This window comes from Esox lucius, chromosome 19, assembly GCF_011004845.1.
Source record: "Esox lucius isolate fEsoLuc1 chromosome 19, fEsoLuc1.pri, whole genome shotgun sequence".
Classification (NCBI taxonomy): domain Eukaryota; kingdom Metazoa; phylum Chordata; class Actinopteri; order Esociformes; family Esocidae; genus Esox; species Esox lucius.
The window spans coordinates 39,987,406-40,013,973 of NC_047587.1; positions in this window are offsets into that span (position 1 = coordinate 39,987,406).

Sequence of the window (26,568 nt, forward strand, 5' to 3'; positions counted from 1 at the left end):
TAGTGTCAAATTGACTAAGTGTAACTATGATAGTATTGGTGGTGAAGTTAGTGTTGTCTAAAAGAGTTTTGTAAGATTACAGGAAAACATTTTATGTCACAAAGAAAGCGATACGTCACAGATGATATTCTGGAATACACTGACACCTGGCACTACTGAACTAATCAACTAAGCAGAGGATAATTGGTAAAGGAACACACACAGTGTAGAGCTCAGTTTCCTACTCCTTGAATTATATTTCTCTCTCCTGGTTCTCTTTTCAAAATCAGTCGGAGAAGATCTGAGGGGAGTGCTACCTCATCCAATGGGTGTTGAGAAGAAGACCTGGATAAAAGATCATAATGGACTACACCTCCAAGACAACATTCCTTTGGTTTCTGTTACAATGTGTTCCTTCGCTTAACCATGAAGAATTTCCTTAGATGAGTGAACATTCTGTGACCAACAACCACAATTTTGCTTGATGGCACCATACCCACATCAAGGCACAACGGGACTAGGCATCACTGTACAACCCTTGCCTGCTTTAGCTGCAGTTCTGTTTTTCTGTTGTAGCCCCAGCTAATTAAGTAGCTAAACGTTGTTTTGGTTTTGTCCTCCTACTAGCATTACAGCACTGTTGCGATAATCATATTTAACTTTTTGAGGATCAGGATTTATTTGTGGTAATTTTTTATAACCCCACTGTGGATTATTTCATAAAGTCAAGAATTCTACTGTCGTGTTAAAATATTCACAACCCTTGTTTCCACTACATTTCATCAAGTCCATAGTTCATGGAACACAATGGAGAGTTGGTATGTGTGAGTGTGTGAATTAGTGATAGAAGGTGATACTTCTGATGAGTTAATACTGTGCTGATTACAAGTAGATGATCATGTTTTAAGTAGATGATCATGTTCCAAAATCCACATGAGCACATATTGGGCATATAATTCGATCTGGAAATAATTGGACAGTAATGTTATTTTGTCTGTTTGCCAAAATATATTAAAGTTACAGTTAATAATCAAAACATGCTTAAAGTGCTTTAATTTGTGGATATTCACATCAAAATTGGAGGAAGGGTTTAGGAATTACAGCTCTTTAATATCTGGCCCCTTCTTTTTCAAGGGACCAAAAGATATTGGACAATTTACTCAAAAGCTGTTTCATGAAAAGGTGTGGGTTATTCCTGCATTATTTCTTCATCAATTAAGCAGGTAAAAGGCCAGGAGTTGATTCCAGGTGTGGCATTCGCATTTGGAAGCTGTTGCTGTGAACCTACAGCATGCAATGAAAGGAGCTCTCAATGCAAGAGAAACAGGTCATCCTTTTCGCTGAAAAAAAAAAAAGAAATTCCTCAGAGAGATAGCAGGGACATTAGGAGTGGCCAAATAAACAGTCTGGTATATTTTTGAGGAAAACATTAACATTAGCTCTGCAACACAAAAAGACTTGGATGTCCAAGGAAGACAACAGCGGTGGATGATCGTATGGTCATTTCCATGGTAAAGAAAAACACATTCACAACATCCAGCCAAGTGAAGAACACTCTCCAGGAGGTAGGCATATCATTATCCAAGTCTAACATAAAGAGAAGACTTCACGACAGCAAATACAGAGGGTTCACATCAAGGTGCAAACTATTCATAAGCCTCAAGAATAGAAAGGCCAGATGAGACCAAAAAACATCTAAAAAAGCCATCCCACTACTGGAACAGCATTCTTTGGACATGTGTCTGACTTGAGATAAGGTTCAGTCAACCACTGCCTCACACAATTCATTTGGTTGTTTATTCAATTTTTGACTCCATTATCGAAGTGTCATGGATTGACAACCATTAGGAAACAATACTCAAACAGACTAGAAATGAATACACAAATGTGACCGGAGTGGTGAAACAATTTTCATCTGGAACTATTTTCTACGGGGTGCTGGCATGCTTCAAACTACCCAGTGGAACTCTTCCAGATCTTGCATCAATGATGATTGTTAATACACATCCTAGCAATCAAACCAGCAAGAATTGGCTGGCTATTTACGTCACAGATGACAGATGATGGAAGATTTTACGATAGGTTTTGGGAATAAAAAAAAAAAAGTATTTTCCCAAGTCAAGCAATGCATTTCTGCAGTCCTGTGAGAGTGTGAAATGCTATTCAAACCATTCCAGGAAATGATTTCAACCACTTGTGGACAGGATTGTATGTTTCTTCTCTATCAAATTACAGGAGGCCAGAATAAAAGATGTTATATCTTTTAATACCGGTGACTTAAAAAACAATTATGTGTTTGTCTCCAAAATGTAAGTAAGCATGATAATCAAATGTTTCTTTATATACAGCATGCTCAATCTTGTGAATCATTTGTGTCATGGTTTTTAAAGAAACAGATATATAAAAGTAAATCTTGCTTATGCCTGCATTATTATTCAAAAATAAAAGCAATTGTAAAACCACATTGATGTTTACATAGTATTATTCACAGAGATGGGGATAAGTCACACATGGTCAAGTCCAAGCAAGTCTCAAGTCTTAACCATCAAGTCTCGAGTCAAGTCTCAAGTCACAGTTCAGTTCAGATAAATCAAGCAAGTCAAGTCAAGTCAAGGGTTCACCCTAAGCAAGTCAAGTCAAGTCCTTATAAGTTTCAAGTCAAGTCACAGTACTGAAGAGATGAACACACACACACACTGTCCTCTGCTTCTGACGTGCGCTCGGTGCGAAGCTCGATTTCAAAATCAAATATTTTTCTCCTCCGCGGTACAATTTTTTTGGGGGACGAAGCGGAGGGCTCTTGAATCAGCCTGAAGGGGTTGTATTCGCTATAACAACCGCCTCGCTATACCTTATCCCGCTTATTACATGGCTACCTACCAAATAAATCTATAATTTGACACAAAATATTGATTTCAAAAGGATTGTATTGCTTCCTCTAAAGAAAATAGTCCGTTCCGTCTCTGGTTAGAATTCTGCTGCGTCCATAGCAACGCGTTGTTTTTCATGGCAACGGTCTGTTATCAAGAAATAACACGCATTCTGCACTGGAATTCAGCCAATCCATGTAATAAGGGCTAATAATAACAACCTTATAAACTAATTATTGTGACAGAAAAACTGCCTAATATGTAATTACGCTGTAATTATTCTTGTCTGTATGAGTAAAAAAAAAAAACTCTTCGAAATGTTTAGGTGCTAATCACATCGGCGCCTCGTGTTAGCCTTTCATGCAGTAAAGTTAACTGTTATGGTGTAAGCACAATGCTTTTCAGTTTCCACACGCAGTCCACAAACACTTGAAAATGCCCACATTTAATACAGACATTATAGCCCACGTGTAATAATATACATGCCTGCTCATTTTAAGATGCCCATCAACATTAAAATTCAGGCTATGCCACAGTCAAATTCCCTTACATCTATTTACCAGACGTATTCAGTAATGATAATGGTCACATTTCTAACAAGAAAAATAAAAATAAACATAATATGCAACCAAGGCCAAATTATGACAAACAAAAGATTAATTCATAACATTAGTATCGTTATAGATCTTAGTGAAACTGAATATAAAGAGATTACTTTCTTACCTTTCCTTGTGGTTCTTAAAATAACGAATGAAATTTGACGTTGTTGCATATTTTGCATCTGGCAAATCTTTTTTTATTCACACGGTCCAGTATAAAGTCCTTGTATCCAAACGATACTATTTGTGGAGCTCGACTAACGTTACTGTCTGCCATGTTTGGCGCGGTTTGAATTGTGCAGCGTTAAAGGCACATACGCTGATTAGTGGTGCTGATGTCACAACATACAAAATTATTTTATTGCTGTTTGTTCATTATAAGTTCAAGTCATTGTGGAGTCTTCCACTTCAAGTCAAGTCAAGTCTCAAGTAACTTGTTCTCAAGTCAAAGTCAAGTCAAGTCATTTTCATACTTTAATCAAGCAAGTCACAAGTCCTGAAAATTGTGGCTGGAGTTCATACAACAATTATTCAAGGTTACACATACACTTTGACAAGAATACGCATCACAGTCACAAATGATAAAAAACAACATTATAAGATAACCAAGACAAAACCCTGTTTGTCACAAAACATGGACCCCCCATACCTTACCCAATATAGTTCGGCCAAAATATACATTGTCCAATCCAACAGGGGAATCAAATGGGGAGGAGCAAAGGAAATCCCACTTCCAGCATCTCAACTTCATGTGAGGAGAATGCTGCAATCAGCAAAACAGCGGCCAAGGTGTCAGTTGCCTGGGGGGGTCCATGTTTCTCTACCACCATGAACAGTGAGTGGTCACGGTCCCATGCAGTCTTCACCATGACCCTGGAATTCAAGGAGGCTGCTAATGAGGTGGTGAATATCCACGTGTCACAGCTGAACTTTGTTGACCTAGCACGGTCAGAAAGACAAAAAGACAGACACAGAGAAGGTTCCAGACTCAAGTGTGGTGGTAGAAAAGAAGTAGACCACACGATACGGCTGTTCAGTGAGGTGGATGACCTGTGCCTGGTGCTGTAGTCATCGAGCAGGCCACTGTGAAAGAGTTGTGTGAGGGCCTCCAGGAACAGCAGGAGACCTCACTGCTTTGACCAGCTCCAGGTTGAGGCCAAGATTGAGGCAGATCAGCAGATCAGCATGAAAAACGCTCTGCCGTGTGTCAGCAAACTGACTCCCATCTGAGGGGGATAAGGACTTTAGAAGAGCTAGATCAAACTAGGGAGCAGAACGTAGTGCTATGGAAGCAAGTGTTTGACCTCACTATACAAAGCCAACAACATATTTCTAATCTGACCACTGCAAATTAGTGGTGTAATGATACACGTATCCATACTGTACCTTTCGGTGCAGAAGGTTTGGTTCGGGTCCCGTTGAAACCTGGATTAATATAAACTAGTTTTAACCGCACACGTTACTTTTTTGTGTGTGAAACTAACATTCTAAAGAGTTTCCATCGGAGACAGATCTTGGAGCTGTAACTTAGCAATTGAAGTAGCCTAGAACATGTAACACAGCCTCGTAACTAAAAAAGGCAAACACAAACGACAAGCCAGAGCTTGAGGACCCACCTGTATCCTTCAGGTCTCCCGTTTGGAAGAATATGGCTTTCCAGTTAAAGCTAAACTAGATAGGATTTGTTAAGTATAAGAACTAATGTTTTTTCCCTTATAAACATGTTGGGTAAGCTGATGAGGCCCTCTAAAAGTTGTTTAGCAATATAAACAGTTCAGTGCCAGGCAAATGTCAATTTATATTTGCCTGGCGTTTCTTTCCAGACAATTCTGTTCCAGCAATTCCATTCCAGCCAATCGCCTTCTGCGAGGTGGGGTTTCCTCCTTGCTTTATTTTGTGAATGCCCATTTTATCTGGATTATATACACCGATCAGCCATATCATTATGACCACTTGCTTAATATTGTGTTGGTCCCCCTATTGCCGACAAAACAGCCCTGATCCTTCAAGGCATGGACTCCACAAGAACTCTGAAGGTGTGCTGTCGTATCTGGCACCAAGATGTTAACAGCAGATTCTTTAAGTCCTGTAAGTTGCCAGATGGGGCCTCCATGGATCATACCTGTTGGTCCAGCACATCCCACAGATGCTCGATTGGGTTGAGATCTGGGGAATTTGGAGGCCAAGTAAACACCTTGAACTCGTTGTTGTGTTCCTCAAACCATTCCTGAACCATTTTTGCTTTGTGGCAGGGCGCATTATCCTGCTGTAAGAGGCCAATGCCATCAGGAAATACTGTTGCCATGAAAGTGTGCCCATGGTCTGCAACAATGCTTACGTAGGTGGTACGTGTCAAAGTAACATCCACAAGAATGACAGGACCCAAGGTTTCCTAACAGAACATTGCCCAAAGCATCACACTTCCTCTGCCGACTTGCCTTCTTCCCATAGTGCATCCTGGTGCCACGTGTTCTCCAGTTAAGCTACGCACACGCACCCGGCCATCCACGTAATCTAAAGGAAAATGTGATTCATCAGACCAGACCACCTTCTTCCATTGCTCCGTGGTCCAGTTCTGATGCTCACGTGCCCATTGTATGCACTTTTAGCAGTGGACAAGGATTAGCATGTACCCTCACTGGTCTGCGTTTACACAGCCCCATGGGCAACAAACTGCAATGCACTGTGTGTTCTGACACCTTTCTATCAGTACCAGCATTAACTTTTTCAGCAATTTGAGCTACAGTATCTCGTCTGTTGTATCGGACCACACGGGCCAGCCTTCACTCCCCACATGCATCAATGAGCCTTGGCTGCGGGTTCACCGCTTTTCCTTCCTTGGACCACTTTTCATAGGTACTAGAGAGTCAACAGATAGTGGATTTTTAAAGGCCGATATAATAACGATAGTTTGGTGCAGGAAAATGCCGATAACTGATTAATCAGTTACCCCCCCCCCACACACACACACAAATTCGGAAATTAACAATCTTTTACTTTATTAGAAACAGGATAACTGTTGAACTGAACATCTAAGTCAAAGTAAATACCTAAATAAACAAATAAATCTGGAACTGAACATCAAACTGATTCTAGTATGCAAAATAACACTGTGGGTGGGAGCTATATCAGTGTTTATGTTAGCCTTTTTTTTCACTGCTAATATGGCCGTAAAAATTCCAGAAATCTGTCTATAAAAAACAGCTACCGGACATATGTTTTAAATAGCCTTATAATAGCCTACATTTAAACAGCAATAAAACACAAACTCTATGATCCAACAAATGTTTTTTATTTAAATTCGTCAGCAGAATGAAATATGGCTGTCGCAAATATTACATAATTGCCTGATCGCAATAATTTAAGCCAGATCACAAATATTTTATAGACTACAATCTTTTTGCACAATATTTGGATTACAAAATCATGTTTCCAATCTGAATAATGGATTTTTAAGCCAATGTTAGAAACGACTCCACAAATACCATGCAAATTATGTCAGTTTCCATAAGATGTCTAGGCCGTGGTTACAGAAGAGCTCTGCATAAAGTATAGTTGCAGATAATTTACTTAAACTCGTTTGCTTCTAAATTTCAGTATGTTTAAATATAGATTAGAATTGTAATCTAACCTCATTTCTCAACATTATTATTTAACAGAAAACACATTGCAGTCACTTACTTTTCAGATATACTCTGATCGACAAAAGAAAAAGTGGGTGTCAAATATTTTGACTAATATTGAAAGTCTAATTTTGTCATTTCCAACCAAATTTCCTAATTAGATAATGTGCATTAAAATATATGGATATAAATATATGTTGTCCCATTGCATATTAAACATGTATGCTGGAGTTGCTGCCAGAGTGCGCAGATTTTGGATCTCGTGCCATGCTTAGTCACAAACACTCCGTAATGTCTTAATGAAACAGTAGAGGCTTGCTGTTTTCTTGGCAACAGCTTGTATAGGTCACACAATATTCCGAAATGTAATATGCTATTAATCTATTCATTTAGCATATTTCCCACTGAAAATTTGGGCTGTTGATATTTTCATCTACAAGACATGTGATACTGGTGAAAAGCCAGCATTTGCTGGCTAACGTAAACTCAGAGTTTTTTCAAATATATTTTTAGCTATTCTTCCCCAACATAGTCAGTTATTCCAGTTGAGAAGTCTGATATTATAATGGAGGGAACAGCATTACTGCATTCTCCCCAGAAAGGCGGCTCCTCTTGTGTACATTGGTAACAGAACATCCTGAAGTGAGATTTGGTGGATTACATCTTTGGAAATATTAATGTTCTACAATGGCCAATGCTGTTCTGTGATTTATCACTGGCCAGGAAGAATTACTTCTGTTTCGCGTCCCCTTACATTGTAAACCATTAATTTTTGTGCATTTTCCCGGGGTAAGGAGGACCCTAAAGTGTGCCATTTAATTTCATGAATGGACAGTTACATAACTTAGTACATGTATTTGGAAGAGAGAACGCTACACTGGTAATTAAAGTAAAAGTTGAATGGTATCTTTTCCTCCCTGCCTTGTATTGTGAACAAGGAGCTGACAGTGTTGGGTTATAAGAGAACTTCTGTGAGGAGAAATAAACTGAAAATACTACTTGAATACCATTTGTCAGCCTTGCTGTTCAATCAGCTGATCCAATTTTTACCCAGGGACCGCAAAGTTTAGCCCATGTTTTCTAAGCCTCTCGCCAGAATAATGCGTTGAAGGTTTTTTCATGGAGTGGAGAATTGCTTTCAGATAAGAATATCTCTGATTTAGATTACATTAAAAAACGTCATTTAAATCTGTCGTGTATTTTTATCAGCCCCTCTCCAGCGCACTGATTGCCAGCGCTCCTGTCTCATAAAATCAAGGAAGAGTGCCATTCTATGGGGTCTTTAACAGTTGTTTAGATAAATATTAGGAGTTAATCACACGCACACATTTTTCAGCAAAAGTGGCTCCTAAATGATCAGATATGGCCATTGGCCCATAGTTGTGCTAGGCTTGAGAGTGCTTGCTTTCTACAGAGCAGCAGTTATCTTCAGTCTAATTCATTAATAATGTCAGTCTATAACCAACAACCTTATAATGCTTATAAAAACGAATACATCTTAACATGCGGTATATCTGCATGTGGAGCCACAGATACTACTGTAGCGAACGTATCCCTGTGATAACAACATAGAAACACACCCTATAGCATATAAAGACAGAAATGTTCAGAAGTAGCCCAAAAACCCACCACACGCAACCAATTCATTTTCACCCGCGACATTGTTTGAAAAGTAGCCCAATTTTGTGTAAAAAATACAGATATGACAACACTCTAGCAGGGTGATGTAAGCCGCAAGTGACCAGTAGAGGCTGCACAGCCATCGGCCGCTATCGGAGCCAAGTTCTGTCGATAGCAATAGTTTGTAAAACGTCCTATTATTAAGATTTCGGTTGATCCCTAGTACTGACCACTATAGACCCGGAAAACCCTACAAGGGCAGCAGTTTTGGAGTTTGGTTTAGCCATCGCAACTTAGCCCTTGTCAAAGTCGCTCAGATCCTTACGCTTTCCCATTATTCCTGCTTCTAACACAAAGTTGAGGACAGAATGTTTACTTGCTGCCTAATATGTCCCGCCCACTAACAGATTCCACGATAACAAGATTATCATTATTATTCACTTCACTGTCAGTGATCATAATGTTATGGCTGATCAGTGTACAATAATAATGAAATTTCAAAAAACAAAATTGATAAGCAGAGTAAAAGGATGATCAAAGGATAACTTACAGTAGTGTCTCGCAGTGGTGTTTGTTGTTTAGGTTTTTTTTATTTGCGAGGCTGCTCAGTCATTGAAGGGGGTGGCTATCAGAACCAGACGAAGACGTTGATTTCGGGATCTATTTTTATCTGACTCCATCTCATCTAAATTTTGCTTCAGGGAGTCGAACCATCAGGTTTTGTTTGCCATTGTGAACTAAATACTGTAAATTGTGTCTGAGTTGCTCACTGAGTTTAGATTATATACAATTTCTACTCTCATCATAATTGTTCATATTTACACTCATTCACATGCATGGGTGTGTCTGGGTTGATCATGGGGTTATCGCCCAGTCATCCATTGATGTCATTGCTATTCATTAGAATCGGAATAAAGTTTATTGCCATTGAACGAGTACAGTATAAGGAAATGCAGTTAGCTTTGCAAATAAAATAGTGCAAAACATTTACAAGTTAAACAATTGAGAAGAATGTATTTTATAAGAGGGATGTATAAATGTGGTATTTCATTTTGTGAATAATAATTTAATGTAATACATTTGTAGAATCTTAATCTTCAGTAAAATAAGTTGAGAAAATTCAAAGAGAGATGATAGGAGGTGTAGGCGGTTTTGTATCTCTCTCCCCAAATAACCAGAAAAGGAAACAGGCAAGCCTAGTTCAGCCAGCCCACAATTGAAAGCAATGAACATTGTTGCCCACACTTGGTTAGAACCGGAGTCACCCACATGAAAGACTATGTCTTTAGCCACTACACCACGGAACTGCACGCTTACCCTGTGTCGTTATAGTGTCTCGACATTAGATACATTTTTGCTTATGTAAGGAAAAAAGGACTTGTCTTGCACCTCTGCTTTCTACGGTGGCAGAGAATGTTTTCATGTCAACCAAGGTTATACATTTTTGTCTGGCATTTTCATCAGCCTGCTATCCATAGCCCAACAGCTACTTGCTGACCAGATTACTATGGTTGAAAGTTGCCAAATACTACATTGAACCTCATGAGCGTTAAACAAGATCATTACAGATACAAGCTAAAGGATGACCTTGACCCCACAGATTGGAACCAATTAATGGACAACAATACCAACATTCATGGCAACACTGACATTCTACGCTAATTTGATGAAATCTTTGTTGCATCAAAAAGTTAACATAGCAACAACAAGCTATGTTTCACTGCTGAACCTAAGAGCCTCTGCTGTGACATGTAGGAAGCCCACAGAACTCTTCAGTCTGCCAAGGAATAGTAGCCCAGTGGTTCCCAACATTTTCGGTTACTATTCACCACCAATTGAGTTTCAATCTGAATGGCGTACCCCAGAAATCCCCCCTCATTGTACATTAAATCAGTAAGCTTGTGGTCATGTGTCTTCTTAAGTACCCCTAGGGGTCATAGTAACCCTGGTTGGGATTCTCTGTTCTATAGGAAGGGCCCCCCAAAAAATTATAAAATTAGGAATTAGGTCAGCCAAACATAAGTTTGATCAGAAAAGACATGAGGTAGATTACAAACTAAACACCAAAACCCTTGTTGTGTGCTGTTCAATCATTACCACATGTAGTGCAAATATTTTAACGCAGACATAACCTTTCAGGTGGGGGTTGACTTCAGCTCACTCACCCCCCACATATCCCCTTTTGGATGGAATCAGAGTCTGGCTGAATCATTCCCATTTCCACAGACTATCATCTACAATCTTAGGTTAGAGGTCAATAACACATCGATCATCTTGACAGGCTGCATCACCGTTCGGTATGGCAACTGCTTTGCCCTGAATTGCAAGGCACTTTAGAGGGTGATGTGGATGGCTGAGTTCATCAATGGAGCCAAGCTTCCTGTCATTCAAGAACTCATGGGGCGGCCAATTTGGACACAGACTATTTTCTATACATGGCACACACACGCCCTTGTTATATTGTGTTATATTCTTTGTCAAAATCCACCATGGTCTCAGCAACAGACCCATGCTGATAATCCTTAGTCCAGCTAAGGGACCTTCTCTGAGGAATCAAAAACAGGTAGCTGTTTTATCAAGGATATTATCCATGTGCTCTGTTTTTGCATCAAGTATGCGAAGGTAATCGGATAGTTCGTCCAAAAAAACAGTTTTTAAAAACAATCCATTATTCAGCTCTGTCTCAGTCAGTAATTAGCGTTTTTAGCAATGTACAAATTCATGAATGGAAAACGTACGTACCTCTATCGAAAAGTTGTATTACTCTAAAACACTCCAAACTAAAACTAAGTGGTGTTATTTACTTAAAAGAACATGACTATGTTATATTCCGCAAAATAATTCTCATTTCACAATTGTATCAATACACGTGTTCGTTTGGGAAGAGTAAGTTGTGACAACTGCGCCCTCTGCTGCCTCACCTCCCCCTTCGACGTCACCGGCCTTCTGACACCAACGCCCATTTCATTATGCATTTCACCTGTGTCTTGTTTAGCGCACCTGGTTCTCATCCTCATCATTTCCCCCAGTATATATGTTCCCTCTGCTTCCCCTGTCTTTGTGTGTTATTGTCTCTCTGTAAAGAAGAGCATTGTTACGCTTTGCCAATTGTCACTATTAAACAAGAAAACACAACAAGACATACCGCTTCATTCTCCTGCTCCTCCTTTTTACACTCGAAGCCGTGACATAAGTGAATACCAACCCACTCTCTTCCTTTTGCGTACATATAACACGGGTTCACACAATGTCGTGCTATGCATACGCCAAAGTCATTTTATGTGTGCAGTTGAGACGCAATCTCCTCCCATTAATAATAATGGTGGCCAATAAAATCGTTTCATTGACACGCACTAACTGAAACCTATTTGACGTCACCATCATCGAGGCACAGATTTCTCGAAGAGTGACTAATCGTTTAAAAGCCGTAGATTAACCTTTTTCTTGAAAGAACTTAAAAGGGTAAAGGTAAAACTTTAATATCGCATTTATTCAACATTGTTCTTAATAGAAGGAGATCGCGTCTGAACTGCACGCAAAAAAGTACTTTGGCGTATGCATACCACGAAATTGTGAAGTGTAAACCCGTTATATGTACGCAAAGTGAAGAGAGTGGGTTGGTGAATACACAGTAAACAAAAGTTAGTTTTCGCTAGCTAGAAAGCAAGTTACCTATTTCATCTTTGATATTAATCTCGGACAGTCAAACTTTATTTGCTTGAGAGAGAAATGAAAATACATATATTTTATGTCTGACTCTGAATACGTGCAGGAATAAAATATTTCAGGGGATATAGCCTCACATGTTCTAACAATAATACATAGATGTTGAATTGACCGAATAGAAGCTTGGAGAGCAGATAAAGGATGGTGAACACATTAATCCCCAACCCTAGCCCAGAATATCCGGAAGCAATGTGTACTTTGTGTATTATAACATAACAGTTAGAAGTACAGTTGTGCTCACAAGTTTGCATAACCTGGCAGAAATTGGGAAATTTTGGTATTGATTTAGTAAATATGACTGATCATGCAAAAAAACTGTTTTATTTAAGGATAGTGATCATACGAAGCTCTTTTGCTACGAAAGGAGCCAGTTGAGGTGGTTCGGGCATCTGGTAAGGATGCCCCCAAGACGTCTCCCTAGGGAGGTTTTTCCAGGCACGTCCAGCTGGGAGGAGACCTCGGGGTAGGCCCAGGACTAGGTGGGAAGATTATATTTCGACACTGGCCTGGGAACGCCTCGGAATCCCCCAGTCAGAGCTGGCAAATGTGACTCGGGAAAGGGAAATTTGGGGTACCCTGCTGGAGCTGCTGCCCCCGCAACCCGATACCAGATAAGCGGATGAAAATGAGAGTGATAGAGAGATCATATGAAGCCATTTATTATCACATAGTTGTTTGGCTCCTTTTTAAATCATAATGATAATAGAAATCTCCCAATGGCCCTGATCAAGAGTTTACATGTCCTTGAATGTTTGGCCTTGTTAAAGACACACAAGGTGACACACACAGGTGAAAATGGCAATTAAATGTGAATTTCCCACACCTGTGGCTTTTTAAATTGCAATTAGTGTCTGTGTATAAATAGTCAATGAGTTTGTTAGCTCTCACGTGGATGCACTGAGCAGGCTAGATACTAAGCCATGGGGAGCAGAAAAGAACTGTCAAAAGACCTGCGTAACAAGTTAATGGAAATTCATAAAGATGTAAAAGAATATAAAAGGATATCCAAAGCCTTGCAAATGCCAGTCAGTACTGTTCAATCACTTATTCAGAAAGTGGAGTGGCCATCACAGTCTCCTGACTTTAATATCATCGAGCCACTCTGGGGAGATCTCAAGCATGTGGTTCATGCAAGACGACCATAGACTTTGCATAACCTGGCATTTTGGCAAGACGAATGGGCAGTTATACCACCTGCAAGAATTTGGGGCCTCATAGACAACTATTACAAAAGACTACACACTGTCATTGATGCTAAAGGGGGCAATACACAGTATTAAGAACTAAGGGTATGCAGACTTTTGAACAGGGGTCAGTTAATTTTTTTCTTTGTAGCCGTGTTTTGTTTTATGATTGTGTCATTCTGTTATGACCTACAGTTGAATGTGATACCCCTCTCCAAGTGTATGCAAACTTTTGAGCACAACTGTATTAATTACAATATGTTTTGTCTTCACGGTTTGAACTGTGTAACTTGAATCACATTTGCCTTTATTCCTCTTCTAAGTGAATGTGGGTCAATATCTGTATTAAAAGTTTCTGGCAAAAATTGTATGTCTCGTTGGCGAAGATGCTCTATTGATTCTCCCACAATACGACTCGGGAGAGGCAGAGGTATTGTCCCAACTAGGGGTGTCGCGATATACCGGTATTGACGATAACCGTGATATTTAAAAAATGAAATATTGATATCATGTTAATAATACACATATGATAATATCGTATTCACTAGGCGAAACTGAATTTCTATTTTTCCAAAAACTCCTCTCGGTTGTTTGTTACCTCATTTATGTCACATATAGACAAATAGTGAATCTGCTTAAAGGAGATGGGACCTATGCACTGGCGTTGAAATCAACTCATTAGCCCCACTCACATGGGAAAAAGGACATTGTAATCTTCCAAAAACTCCTCTCAGTTTTTCCATGGCTTATTCATGGCCAAACGATGCATTTGCTTAAACTACAAGTCTGGACCAAGCGTGCCGCACAAGCCCTGAAAAGTGAAGCCAAAACGTCTCGATCGCCCCCTGGTGAGTGGTCCCAGTATAGGTCATAAACCCCGCCCTCCCCATGTTATTCAATGGGACGCGAGACCAACTAAACAATTAAATTACCCTTCAAATATATTTTTTCCGAAGCTGGTTTCTGTCATTTACTGTAGTTTGTATCATGCTAATGTAAATTCAAGAATTTGTTTTTAAAATAAGTTGGTTTTTAGTTAGTTATTTAATGCTCTAAAAACGGTGGTGTGACGTCGTGATTCACAGCTGTGATTGACAGCTATCTGAGCCGAGGAGCCACAGAATCTTCGAAGGATTGAGGAGATTGGAACTTTACATTTAATCTCTAAATTTCTATAATTGATATAATTTCACACGGACATAATGGGTTGTTCTGCAGTACATTGTGCTAACCGATCTGGCATTTCCAATCGATCTTTGAATTTTTTTCGGTAAGTTAAATTTATAAGCTATTTAATTAGTAAATAAATGTAATGGGCTAGCTAACGTTAGCTAAAAGACAACAAGCCTCGTTAATAGCCATGTTAATAGCTAGCAGGTGATCGTTAGCTAGAAGTTACCAATTATTTTTGTATTAGGCCTATTCTAAATTAAGGTTAAACATGATGTAAGTTAGGCTATAACATATCGTCTAGGTTTAACAAGCAAAGGTTGTACTGTACTTGGACTTGCGATTGATTACGGTATGCGCATTCTGCGAGGGAGAGTGAGGGCGGGGCACAGGGGTGGGGCCATTGATTTCGCGGCTTTACGGCTTTACTTCCTGCTCGCTACTGCGCATAACTACTGCGCAGAACTGGTCCCAAGATCGCTATCTGCGCAGACGCAAGTCAAAGATGTCAGCGCCGTATCGGGACACTGGCGGCTTCAGTTTTCACCAATGGAAAAGAGCTAAAGGGCGTCGTCCATTTTTTTACCAGTCTATGGTCTGGACCTATACACCGGACCAATAAAATAGTGTTTGGATTAAGGCCTTTTAGTAGCCTATTCACTCCTCTGGGTGTTGTAGATATTTTGTTTATCATTGGCCTTTTCACTATCCATTAATTGTTATTTTTGTATGCTTTTATTTTTTTATTTGTACAGTTATAGTTACAGACTCTCCACCACCATACATTCTTATTTTGAATGTAATTCATTTGCCAAAAAAGAGAAAAAGGCACATCAAACATAGCTGAAGATGATTTTGACTGACAGCATTTATTATAATATTTTTTTTATATAGATACCGCGATAATATCGTTACCATTAATTATTCTGGCCACAATAACCGTGTAGTGAAAATCTGATATCATGAAAGCCCTAGTCCCAACTACAGCGCGGGTAGAATTGAATTAACTCAAGATCCACAAGCAGGTAAACAACCAGGCAGAAGATGACATTGATACAAGCAAAAGATATCCAGAAGTTCAAAGTTTGTTTATCAAATGCATAGAATAACACAGAGTCATCTTGCACAATGAAATTCTTGGGACATGGCATACAACATCTTCATAGTAAAAATTAAGAAATATATAAAGCAAAAAATAAGCAAAAAATATAGCAATAATATACATAAGTTTACACTTGCAGCAATTTAAAAAAAGTAATTTACAGTATCTTCACATAGCTTGTTGAGGTTAAAGTTCACCCTTACCTTGATGACATCACTGCCGAAGAAGAGAAGCTGTGTATGTTGGCTACAGAAAATTTTGAATTCTGCCAGCTGTTTCGTCAGTGTACAGCTTCAAAAATGCTACCGAGACAGATTACTGAATGTAGTTGGAAGTGTTTTGGAGTAGCAGCTTTGCACTAGCGGTACAAACAATTTCCATTCATGAATTTGGACAGTGCTAATAATGCTAATTACAGACTGGGACAGAGCTGAATAATGGATTGTTTGAAAAAATTACTCTGTGCCTTCACGAATATCTCTTGATAAATGAACTTTGAGGAAAATATGAATTTTGCACGAACTATTCCTTTAACAGGGAGATTTATTTGATTCCATGTTCACTAATGCATTAATCGTTATAGCATTGATTAATAGTAATTATAGTTTACCAATGATGTATCCATGCTAGTGTGAATATTGAAACATTGTCAAACTGTGATTCCATTACTCCAGACGTCTGCCCTCTCTGTCCCGAATTCACACAGACACATTAAAGATACACATAACCACAGTGGCACTAACTTTAAATATTAACTTTTTAATTATGGGCTTCACATGAAAGTAGCGTAAACTTGATCTGGATGATATTCATACCATTCTTTGAAAAGCTGTTAGATCGTCATGATTCATTGTATACTTGTTGTGAAATAACCATTGCCATGTGATATAGATGTGAAGTGCTGGTACTGTACCATGTTTCATAAGCGGAAATGTACATACACACATCTGCATTCCCAGTCAAAAGTGAAATCCATAGATTAGAGACTAATTACACTGAAGTGGCTTATCTGAGCTGTAATTTAGTTAAATAATTTGTTAAATTTTATATTCATATAGTTTCTCTTTTAATTTACAAGGTGTTTGAATGGTTTGTCTTCGGTAGTAAGTTTTCTGGTTTATGACACAAGACTACATGTGTGATGGTGGTGTTAATATTATTTTAACATATTCCATCTGCTGTTATTACATGTTATTACAGCAGACCTCATGTAACCAAAACATATTATGCCAGTAATAATACTGAACAACGGTGTTAACAATGTTAGAGTCTTTATCATTCATTGAAGTGGATCATTTTAGTCAGACAAAAATGCTTTAGTCTGTGTCATGAGCAGCAAAAATATTTATAAATATTCACAAATATTTAATAAAATTTTCCACATATTATAAATAACAGCTTGATTAAAATCTGCAAAGTACTTAAAATGTTGTCAGTTCCATTTTAAAAGAGATGTGTAAATGTTTCATTTCCAGGCAACTTTATTTTAATGTTTTTTTTCATCTACTGTATTTTATTACAAGGCCATGTGTGTGTAGATCTGAGAATCTCTTTAATGCACCAACAATTGGCAAGTTTCACCCTTTATTTATTTTTCGTGAAGTAAGGCTTTTACTTTGTAATTAATCCAGTTTACTGAATACTTACATTTTGTAATGTTTGAGCTGTGCCTCCAAATAATAGTGGGATCAAAGGTTGTACATCTTCTAACCTAGTTTCAACAATTTTCTACCAAACACTGGTGCACATAATCATTTCCAACATGACAGAATAAAGCTTGCGAATGCTTCAGTAAAGGTCTAGGACTGTATGATTGAATGCGTGTTTGTTAAGAAACGCCCATCACCATGAGTGATGTGTAACTGTGGCAGACTGGACAGACATGGTTGTCCTTTAATCAAACTGCAGTCTATGAATTTGAATGTGAAAAGAGCAGCACAACAACTTGTAGCTCTGTTTTTTGAAGACATCATTCATTGTCAATACATTTGTCCTTGTAACAGAATGTGTCCTTATGACATTGTGATACTATAGCCCTGCTCCTTTCTGATACATAATAGGGTGGCCTTTAATAGTCTAACAATAATCTAACTACAGTAATGAAATCATTTTATAAAATGAAATTATTTTATTCATCCCAGACAGATCGTGTACCCAAATATATAAATATATGGAGAACAATGTATTGAAAAATGTTGTGTTTTTATTCTGTTATCTTGTCTTCGGGACCTTTTATCAGTTTAATGAATTTGGTCTTTCACAATAGCTGATGGAAGTTATTATAACAATTTCCTATCCCTAATGGGCAAGAATAATTAGGGTACTTTTCTCAGCAAGAGCACTACCATAATTCCCCATAGGCTACTGTGATGGTCCCTTCCTTAAGGGGCCATTCCGCTGCGTGTCTTCTGTGTTTCCTTGTCTTGTCCTTGTATGTGTGATGGTCCCTTCCTTAAGGGGACATTCCGCTGCGTGTCTTCTGTGTTTCCTTGTCTTGTCCTTGTATGTGTAATGGTCCCTTCCTTAAGGGGCCATTCCGCTTCGTGTTTTCTGTGTTTCCTTGTCTTGTCCTTGTATGGTCTTTCCTGTTCTTGTTTCTGTTCAACGTTATATTCAGTTCACCTGTGTTTTAGCCCCCACCTGTTTCTGTTTTCCTCGTTTTCTCAGTGTATTTAGTTCAGCCCTTTTCTCCTTGTCCTTGTGGGTCATTGTGTGTGTATATGTCGTGCACGCCTGTTGTGCCTGTTGTGCCTGTTGTGCCTGTTGTGCCTGTTGTGCCTGTTGTGCCTGTTGTGCCCGCCTGTTGTGCCCGCCTGTTGTGCCCGCCTGTTGTGCCCGCCTGTTGTGCCCGCCTGTTGTGCCCGCCTGTTGTGCCCGCCTGTTGTGCCTGTTGTGCCTGTTGTGCCTGTTGTGCCTGTTGTGCACGCCTGTTGTGCACGCCTGTTGTGCCTGTTGTGCCTGTTGTGCCTGTTGCGCCATTGGACTTTTTGTAGTGCCCGGCACTCATTTACGTTATTCATTCGTTTGTTTAATAAAAAGGGGAAACCCTATGGACTTCTGCATTTGCCTCCGTCTCCATACCTACAGCGTGACAGAATGACCCACCGACCAAAAAGGAGGCAGCAGAAGTGGACGGTAGGAGGACCCCTACCGTCACCCCCTGGACCGCTGGATTCCCCGGTGGCCATCCCCCAGCGTAAGCCCGCGTCAGCCACAGCAAAGCCGACCCAGAGACCCATTCCGGTCGGCACCCTGTCTCATTTCCCAGGTTCCCCGAGCGGCCTGGCGTGGTAGCAGGCTGGCCATTCGGCGTACCCCGCTACCCACTCCTGTCCCGCGGTCAGCCCAGGGCCCTACTCTTGTCCCGCGGCCTGCCCCGGCCTCTACTCGTGTCCCGCGGCCTGCGCCCCCTGCTGCCCTGGAGAGGCAGCCAGCGCCCCCTGCTGCCCTGGAGAGGCAGCCAGCGCCCCCTGCTGCCCTGGAGAGGCAGCCAGCTCCCCCTGCAGCCCAGTGTCCGCCAGCTCCCCCTGCAGCCCAGTGTCCGCCAGCTCCCCCTGCAGCCCAGTGTCCGCCAGCTCCCCCTGCAGCCCAGTGTCCGCCAGCTCCCCCTGCAGCCCAGTGTCCGCCAGCTCCCCCTGCAGCCCAGTGTCCGCCAGCTCCCCCTGCCGCCCAGTGTCCGCCAGCTCCCCCTGCCGCCCAGTGTCCGCCAGCTCCCCCTGCCGCCCAGTGTCCGCCAGCTCCCCCTGCCGCCCAGTGTCCGCCAGCTCCCCCTGCCGCCCAGGGTCCGCCAGCTCCCCCTGCCGCCCAGGGTCCGCCAGCTCCCCCTGCCGCCCAGGGTCCGCCAGCTCCCCCTGCCGCCCAGGGTCCGCCAGCTCCCCCTGCCGCCCAGGGTCCGCCAGCATTTTATAAAATGAAATTATTTTATTCATCCCAGACAGATCGTGTACCCAAATATATAAATATATGGAGAACAATGTATTGAAAAATGTTGTGTTTTTATTCTGTTATCTTGTCTTCGGGACCTTTTATCAGTTTAATGAATTTGGTCTTTCACAATAGCTGATGTAAGTTATTATAACAATTTCCTATCCCTAATGGGCAAGAATAATTAGGGTACTTTTCTCAGCAAGAGCACTACCATAATTCCCCATAGGCTACTGTGATGGTCCCTTCCTTAAGGGGCCATTCCGCTGCGTGTCTTCTGTGTTTCCTTGTCTTGTCCTTGTATGTGTGATGGTCCCTTCCTTAAGGGGACATTCCGCTGCGTGTCTTCTGTGTTTCCTTGTCTTGTCCTTGTATGTGTAATGGTCCCTTCCTTAAGGGGCCATTCCGCTTCGTGTTTTCTGTGTTTCCTTGTCTTGTCCTTGTATGGTCTTTCCTGTTCTTGTTTCTGTTCAACGTTATATTCAGTTCACCTGTGTTTTAGCCCCCACCTGTTTCTGTTTTCCTCGTTTTCTCAGTGTATTTAGTTCAGCCCTTTTCTCCTTGTCCTTGTGGGTCATTGTGTGTGTATATGTCGTGCACGCCTGTTGTGCACGCCTGTTGTGCACGCCTGTTGTGCACGCCTGTTGTGCACGCCTGTTGTGCACGCCTGTTGTGCACGCCTGTTGTGCACGCCTGTTGTGCCTGTTGCGCCATTGGACTTTTTGTAGTGCCCGGCACTCATTTACGTTATTCATTCGTTTGTTTAATAAAAAGGGGAAACCCTATGGACTTCTGCATTTGCCTCCGTCTCCATACCTACAGCGTGACAGAATGACCCACCGACCAAAAAGGAGGCAGCAGAAGTGGACGGTAGGAGGACCCCTACCGTCACCCCCTGGACCGCTGGATTCCCCGGTGGCCATCCCCCAGCGTAAGCCCGCGTCAGCCACAGCAAAGCCGACCCAGAGACCCATTCCGGTCGGCACCCTGTCTCATTTCCCAGGTTCCCCGAGCGGCCTGGCGTGGTAGCAGGCTGGCCATTCGGCGTACCCCGCTACCCACTCCTGTCCCGCGGTCAGCCCAGGGCCCTACTCTTGTCCCGCGGCCTGCCCCGGCCTCTACTCGTGTCCCGCGGCCTGCGCCCCCTGCTGCCCTGGAGAGGCAGCCAGCGCCCCCTGCTGCCCTGGAGAGGCAGCCAGCGCCCCCTGCTGCCCTGGAGAGGCAGCCAGCTCCCCCTGCAGCCCAGTGTCCGCCAGCTCCCCCTGCAGCCCAGTGTCCGCCAGCTCCCCCTGCAGCCCAGTGTCCGCCAGCTCCCCCTGCAGCCCAGTGTCCGCCAGCTCCCCCTGCAGCCCAGTGTCCGCCAGCTCCCCCTGCAGCCCAGTGTCCGCCAGCTCCCCCTGCAGCCCAGTGTCCGCCAGCTCCCCCTGCCGCCCAGTGTCCGCCAGCTCCCCCTGCCGCCCAGTGTCCGCCAGCTCCCCCTGCCGCCCAGTGTCCGCCAGCTCCCCCTGCCGCCCAGTGTCCGCCAGCTCCCCCTGCCGCCCAGTGTCCGCCAGCTCCCCCTGCCGCCCAGTGTCCGCCAGCTCCCCCTGCCGCCCAGTGTCCGCCAGCTCCCCCTGCCGCCCAGTGTCCGCCAGCTCCCCCTGCCGCCCAGTGTCCGCCAGCTCCCCCTGCCGCTCAGTGTCCGCCAGCTCCCCCTGCCGCCCAGGGTCCGCCAGCTCCCCCTGCCGCCCAGGGTCCGCCAGCTCCCCCTGCCGCCCAGGGTCCGCCAGCTCCCCCTGCCGCCCAGGGTCAGCCCGAGCCGCCCCTGGAGGATTGGTGGCCCGAGCCGCCCCTGGAGGATTGGTGGCCCGAGCCGCCCCTGGAGGATTGGTGGCCCGAGCCGCCCCTGGAGGATTGGTGGCCCGAGCCGCCCCTGGAGGACTGGTGGCCCGAGCCGCCCCTGGAGGACTGGTGGCCCGAGCCGCCCCTGGAGGACTGGTGGCCCGAGCCGCCCCTGGAGGACTGGTGGCCAGAGCCGCCACCTCCTCCCGTGGCGCCTTCTCCTGCCCAGACACCGCCGCCTCGTCCCGCGGCGCCCTCTCCTGCCCAGGCGTCACCGCCTCGTCCCGCGGCGTCCACTCCTGCCCAGGCATCGCCGTCTGTCCCGGCCTCAGCGGCGCCCTCGCCCGTCCCGGCCTCAGCGGCGCCCTCGCCCGTCCCGGCCTCAGCGGCGCCCTCGCCCGTCCCGGCCTCAGCGGCGCCCTCGCCCGTCCCGGCCTCAGCGGCGCCCTCGCCCGTCCCGGCCTCAGCGGCGCCCTCGCCTGTCCCTGCTCCTCCGCCGGCCCTTGCTCCTCCGCCGGCCCTTGCTCCTCCGCCGGCCCCTGCTCCTCCGCCGGCCCCTGCTCCTCCGCCGGCCCCTGCTCCTCAGCCGGCCCTTCCGCCGGCCCCTGCTCCTCAGCCGGCCCTTCCGCCGGCCCCTGCTCATCAGCCGGCCCTTCCGCCGGCCCCTGCTCATCAGCCGGCCCTTCCGCCGGCCCCTGCTCCTCAGCCGGCCCTTCCGCCGGCCCCTGCTCCTCAGCCGGCCCTTCCGCCGGCCCCTGCTCCTCAGCCGGCCCTTCCGCCGGCCCCTGCTCCTCAGCCGGCCCTTCCGCCGGCCCCTGCTCCTCAGCCGGCCCTTCCGCCGGCCCCTGCTCCTCAGCCGGCCCTTCCGCCGGCCCCTGCTCCTCAGCCGGCCCTTTCCGCCGGCCCCTGCTCCTCAGCCGGCCCTTTCCGCCGGCCCCTGCTCCTCAGCCGGCCCTTCCGCCGGCCCCTGCTCCTCCGCCGGCCCCTGCTCCTCCGCCGGCCCCTGCTCCTCCGCCGGCCCCGGCTCCTCCGCCGGCTCCTCCGCCGGCTCCTCCGCCGGCTCCTCCGCCGGCTCCTCCGCCGGCTCCTCCGCCGGCTCCTCCGTCTGGTCCTCCGTCTGGTCCTCCGCCGGCTCCTCCGCCGGCTCCTCCGCCGGCTCCTCAGCCGGCTCCTCAGCCGGATCCTCCGCCGGTCCCCGACCCTCCGTCGGCTCTCCCGGCCTCTGACCCTCCGCCGGCTCTTCCGGCTCCTGGCCCTCCGCCGGCTCTCCTGGCTCCTGGCCCTCCGCCGGCTCTCCTGGCTCCTGGCCCTCAGCCGGCTCCTGGCCCTCAGCCGGCTCCTGGCCCTCAGCCGGCCCCTGACCCTCAGCCGGCCCCTGACCCTCAGCCGGCCCCTGATCCTCAGCCGAGTCATAGACCTTCGCCGGCTCCCCCGGCCGCCGGTCCTCCCCTGGCTTCCGGTCCTCCTCCGGTCACTCTGGCTCCCGAACCTTCGCCGGCCTCCCCGGTTCCTGACACTCCGCCGGTCACTCCGGCTCCTGACACCCCGCCGGTCACCCCGGCTCCTGACACCCCGCCGGTCACCCCGGCTCCTGACACCCCGCCGGTCACCCCGGCCCCTGAACCCCCGCCGGTCACCCCGGCCCCTGAACCCCCGCCGGTCACCCCGGCCCCTGAACCCCCGCCGGTCACCCCGGCCCCTGAACCCCCGCCGGTCACCCCGGCCCCTGAACCTCCGCCGGTCACCCCGGCCCCTGAACCTCCGCCGGTCACCCCGGCCCCTGAACCTCCGCCGGTCACCCCGGCCCCTGAACCTCCGCCGGTCACCCCGGCCCCTGAACCTCCGCCGGTCACCCCGGCCCCTGAACCTCCGCCGGTCACCCCGGCCCCTGAACCTCCGCCGGTCACCCCGGCCCCTGAACCTCCGCCGGCCTCCCCGGCTTCTGGAACTCCGCCGGCCCCCCCGGCTCCCGGAACCCCGCCGGTCCCCCCGCCTCCGACCCTCCCTGGTCCCGGCGCTCCCTGCTCCCGCCGCCCGGCTGTCCCGGCTGGGTCTCCTGGGTCCTTGGGGCCGCCGGATCGGGGCTCTGCTGGGGGTCTTCCTTGTGTTCCGGTCCCTGGTCCCAGTCCTGGGGCCGTGTCTCCGCCTTGGTGCCCTGCCCGTCCCCCCCTTTGGGCGTTTGGGCGCGTCCGGGAGTCCGCGCCTTTGGGGGGGGGTACTGTGATGGTCCCTTCCTTAAGGGGCCATTCCGCTGCGTGTCTTCTGTGTTTCCTTGTCTTGTCCTTGTATGTGTGATGGTCCCTTCCTTAAGGGGCCATTCCGCTGCGTGTCTTCTGTGTTTCCTTGTCTTGTCCTTGTATGTGTAATGGTCCCTTCCTTAAGGGGCCATTCCGCTTCGTGTTTTCTGTGTTTCCTTGTCTTGTCCTTGTATGGTCTTTCCTGTTCTTGTTTCTGTTCAACGTTATATTCAGTTCACCTGTGTTTTAGCCCCCACCTGTTTCTGTTTTCCTCGTTTTCTCAGTGTATTTAGTTCAGCCCTTTTCTCCTTGTCCTTGTGGGTCATTGTGTGTGCCTGTTGTGCCTGTTGTGCCTGTTGTGCCTGTTGTGCCTGTTGTGCCTGTTGTGCCTGTTGTGCCTGTTGTGCCTGTTGTGCCTGTTGTGCCTGTTGTGCCTGTTGTGCCTGTTGTGCCTGTTGTGCCTGTTGTGCCTGTTGTGCCTGTGCTCCGTTGCTCCTGCGCCATTGGACTTTTTGTAGTGCCCGGCACTCATTTACGTTATTCATTCGTTTGTTTAATAAAAAGGGGAAACCCTATGGACTTCTGCATTTGCCTCCGTCTCCATACCTACAGCGTGACAGCTACTTATATGTATTTAACTTATTACCAATTTTGTTTGTGTAGTAAACTATTTTAATTATATTTGCCAACTTTTCCTTTAAAGAAAGTTAAATGAGGGATATGCATTTTTGCAATCATTTATGGACATATTTGATGGTAGGCTGTCATGAGAATAGGCTCTATACCCTTTGCCTTAAGTATTGTATTTTGTCATTTTAGTATTGTATAGTACATTAGGGTTTAGGGTCAGCTGTAAAAAGTAAATGTCACATAAACATATTAAAACATAGGTTTGGGAAACAGATGCCAACCCTTTTGGAGAGCAACCAAATGAAAAAGATTTACTACATATCATGGATCTTCAATACTTTTCTGATGGAGACACATTTGTGGATAAAATATCAGTGTGAGGGCCTCAGAACATTATAATGGAGGAATATTGCTATGAAGGGGTATGTAACGAGTCACCACAGTGGCTCGCAGGCCTTCCAGTTACGAAAACTGTTCTAACTCCTTGGTCATACCTTATGGACAAGGACAGTGTCCTGTCAACAGTGTCTGTGGCCCAAGTTGCTGTTGCCGTACAGACTACATCAGCGGTTACAAACAATGTTACAGATAGTGTGTCTACGGCACAGGATTCAGTCAAACTGGTCCCTCCCTTTTGCCCAACATAGAACACTTTTAAAGAGAAGCTTGTTTTCCTAAATTCTTTGTAAAATTTGTTTAGGTTCTGTAAAGTAGGTGTGGCAATTTTCTGTCTAGTTTGTCCTCTTGGGGGTTATCTTTAGATGGGGCCACAGTGTTGCCAGACCCCAAATCTCAGGTGCCAGTATTTACTCTGCAATAGCCCTAGGTCAGTTGGTCATTTCTGGTGTCATTTATCTGTCTTATGTAGTACACTGTTGGATCTTAGTATGCCCAAATTACACTGCTTAAAAAAATTAAGGGAACACGTTCATCACAGTATAACACCAAGTCAGTTAAACTTCAGGGATATCAATCACTCCAGTTAGGAAGCATAAACGATGGGGAATCAATGTCACCTGTTTTGGTGCAAATGAAAGTTACAACAGATGCACTGATTTTGGATTTGATGCCAACAGCAAGACAACCCACAAAGAGGGAATGGTTTTTCAGGTGGTGACCACAGACAATTGCTCTCTCCATTTCCTTCCTGACTGATTCTTCTCTAGTTTAGAATTTTGCTAGTGTATATCCCTCTAATCATCTTATTTTGACCTCAGTCCAAAGTCTATCGTGTTATAATGATATAGATTTCCCATGATGACTCCTGCTGTCACTGACCACAGCTCATCTGCCTTTTGTGACCCACTTGAAATATGAACACTTAAATATATTGATAAAAAGTGTTGTCTTAAAAGAATGCTTCCTCTTTTAATCTCCAACTGGCACAGCAAGTCTTTTCATCTACCAACTTGAGTTAAGAGAACACAAAAATTTTAACAAAGGGTCGTTGGCCTTAATAAATAGGGCAATGACTATATGATAGAGCTACACACCTGACAATATCCATATCCACAATTAGAGCAATTAAGAAGTTTAAATCAACTGGAGCTGTGAACCAGTCTTGCCCCCACAAACAGTGAGAAGGCTAGTTTGAGAGGTGAAACCATTCTCTTAGTGTCTCAGTTGGCGGTTGCAGAAGCTGGTTGAATTTTGGTGTCAACAAGTCCCCAAAAGTAGAGTTACACTCAATGCCAGTGGTCAATCATATTATAATTTCTGTTATGTGAATGGATGTCTGAAAGGAAAAGCCTTACTGTATTTGAGCAGGATAAAGAAACGACCATAGTCGCAGATACATGCTCATCACTATCTGGGACACTACTGCAGCATGAAATGCTACACTAAACACCGGGATACAGTAATTATTTCTGTTTCAGCTGAGGATTAGGTTGTTCCTCTGGCATAGTATCTATGGCAGTGGCAAAGACTATATTTTTAGCATGCATTAGTGATGGTGATGGAACACAGACATGTAAAGTGACAGGTTGTGAGTGCAGAGTGCCTGCAGATCACTCATGTGTCTAATTGAGCACAGTCCAGATAAGGAGCTGAGAGAAAGGGAGAGGCTGTAGTGATGACACCC